The sequence below is a fragment of the Apium graveolens genome, unplaced genomic scaffold, assembly GCF_009905375.1.
Source record: "Apium graveolens cultivar Ventura unplaced genomic scaffold, ASM990537v1 ctg7561, whole genome shotgun sequence".
In the NCBI taxonomy this organism is placed as follows: domain Eukaryota; kingdom Viridiplantae; phylum Streptophyta; class Magnoliopsida; order Apiales; family Apiaceae; genus Apium; species Apium graveolens.
In genome coordinates, this window is record NW_027420425.1 from 1 (window position 1) to 3,503 (window position 3,503).

The following is a 3,503-nucleotide window of genomic DNA, read 5'->3' on the forward strand; positions in this document are numbered from 1 at the left end:
ATCCATATCCCTCTTCTTGGGAAGTATTGCTGTCATTATCCCCGTTATTTTTCTCTATACCATTGTGCATATCAACTGCATATTTTTTGCCTCCTCGATAGTAGATCATTGCTGGCATTACTCTCATTACCCTCAGGATACTTCTTTCTAGTGCAAACCTTAAAAAATTGTTGGTGAGATCAGCCAACTTCTCTTTATTTCTTCCACTCTCCTCTAAGAAAAACATCAAAACCAATCAGGCCAACAATACAATATATTCCTGGCATTTGTAGCCTAGTAAATACCCCTCTTTTCTTGTAACAAATGGCCAAGGGTTCAGGCCTCAGTGGAGTCATGTAAGTTATATATTTCTGTAATTGAACTTTACCATAAAAAACAAAGATGTTAAGGCTTATCAATGTTTAGACTCCTAAAATAAGTCAGTACCTTTATATGGACACATCTCTCAGCAAAAACTTGTTTTTCACAGAATTGATAACTATAGAAATTTTTGAAGGTGGTAGATCTCTTTCTTGCAGTCTCTGACTCTGTATAAAATGCAAATTTTTCATTATACAAAAGGCTAAAGAACATGCCAAAAAAAACTACATTCTTTGCAAAGAATGCAATCATGAATAATGAAGCCTTATGTCTGACCAAATCAGTAGCAATTTCTTTAACTAAATAAGAACTACGCAACATTACTTCAGGTATCTCTAAATTGGTCAATGGATTAGATTTGTTATATAATTTTACCATCTTTTCGAAATTCTAACAAGGTAAAAAAACCTTCATACGGATAATATATAATAACTAGATGTCTAACTAATACCAAACATTACTACATTCCTCTACAGATAATCAAGCACGTCCCACACCAATTTATCATCAATTATATCTCATTACACTTAAACATAGCAACGTAACCTATTAACCTGAGTTCCACTACAATGAGCTTATACAATAATTCTCAAGCCTTAGATTACAGCTGATAAATTTGCATCAAACACATAAAAAATAGTCCTATCACAATGTGGCATCACATACAAAAACAATATACACTTGGATTTAAAAATGCAGAAAGACAAGACAAACCCTACACTTATAACAGGCTTATAAACACACGCACAATCAAATTATTCAATGGTGTACCAAATAAACTGTGGTTTTTCCGAGCTGACACAACAAAGTTTTGGGACATAACTCATCCGAGCACATAAATATCATTCCTTTACAACAATGCAGCATACCTCTCTCTCTCTCTCTCTCACACACACACACACACACAACACGAGGAATAGTTAATAGGCCTAAATTCAAAGAACATAAAAAAACTCGAAATTTTTACAGACATCTAACAATTCAAAAGCTTATCAAGTAGCTGTTTACACGAGTTTCACTGCCATAAAACCTAGCTCGTACAACAAATTCCGACACTTTATACTACTCGCTAACACAATACACTGAAACAAACAAAAACCGTAATGCAGAGCAACAAACACACAACCACAAACAAACCACACAACCACAAACAGAAACAACAACCATAGATTCAACAACAAATCACACACATCTAACTAACAAGCAGTGGATTAAACATAAATTACCCAATCCAACGCAACAATTAAAACAAATATAAGAACAAAACAAAACCTCGGGAGGAGTATCGGGATTCTGATCTATCACCGGCAGAAGAATCGATGGCGACATTGCCGGTGGCATAGATTCAGAAGGGATACGAAGGTCAATTGTATTCTGAGACTCATTTGAATTTCGAGATTTTAATTGACCATGTGTAAACCAGAAGGGCTCGATTTTACAAGCCCTAAATTGTTTTCTCATTTTGCTTCTCCTGCCGCTCTTGAGCTTTTACCAGGCTATGCTTACATTTTATATACTTCCAGATGCGCCCAACTTCTTTATATATATATTTTTCTATTCGGTATTTATCTACAAGGTTTTTTTCGTGAATTAATATTAATTATCATCATCTTATTTTTTTAGTTATAAAATTGATAATAAAAATAGGCATGCACCTTGGGTTTAAACTTCCCAAAATACGAGGCGTCCTGATTCATTCACCGTGTTGAAATTATTAAATATGGTAATCAATAATTCTTATATCACGCAAATTATGCTTTTTATTTCACAGCAAATATGAGACGATTATTATATTTATAATTTCGTTAGAAAAGTTATGTTTATAATTTTTCGATGGAAAAATCCTGTCCCGGCTAGAATTGAAAGATATATGTAAACTTATGTTTTGTTTGCAAACATATAATTATAGTATATAAATATTTTAAGATATAATATATTTATAGCGAGTACTCATTGAATATTATTTTATTTTTCATCATATTACTTATTTTTTTTATAAAAGTTGAGTTTAGCATACCATATAGTTTAGCCAATTAGATACTTTCTCATAATTTTTAGCCAATCAGAAGCCAGCATTTCAATTTTGACTGATCAGAATTTACTAAATTATTTCCTTTTTAGATTCTTAACCATGACGTTAAACACTTTGATTAACCATTAATCACTCTAATTAATATATATTCAAATTAAAAAATGTTTCCCTTTCTGACCTTTAAACATTACTTACAAATTTAACAAAATTATTTCTTTTTGAACTTCTTACCATTACTAACAAATCTCTGATTTACAAATCGACAATTTCAGATTTTTCTCATTACTAATAAATCTATAATTTATAAATCAACAATTTCGGATTTAACCAATTATTTAAAAATTTCTATAATTTACAAATCAAATCTCTATATTTTATTATGTAGATTAAAATCATATTTCCGGAATAAACATATTTTTTTTTAATTATAATAATATAAAATGTGACATTCGAAATATAATCTTATGTTTTGTTAAAGTTTTGTAACATATCAATCAATTTTTTTATAATATCAATTTTTTTCTATACAATTCGAATAAATCTGAAGTTAGATAATGTAATATGTGATATTCGACTGATTTCCAACAAAACACAAACAAAAAATTCAAATTTAACCAATCATAAATCTAAAAAGGTGAAGAAGGATAAAGATTTTATGTCTGTGTTACTCGATTTTGCTTCACATATTTTACCAAATTCCTTCAATTAGTATCTTCGTGATTCAGAATGTATAAATATTTTTGGTATTATATTATGACTAACGACTTTATATTTAATTCAGCAACTCACCAATTAATTGACAATTACATTGCACCCATTTTTATAAAGATAAAAAATTTAAAAAATATATATTCATATCTCCGCATTAAATTTTTATATTTAGTTAAGCACGAAATTCAGCATTTTTATTTCCAACCAACCACAAAAATAATTTATTTTTTATCGGAGGTAACCCGCAGCCGATAACTTTCGGGTGCGCACTGGGTAAACCCTACGGGCTCACGTAATAGCCTAAAAGCCTAAAAAGTGGAGAAGGATTAAAACTTACTTGAAACTGGAAGCAAAGTATAAAGCTCTCTTGAAGAAACAGTCTGGAAAAGCCTATATTGCA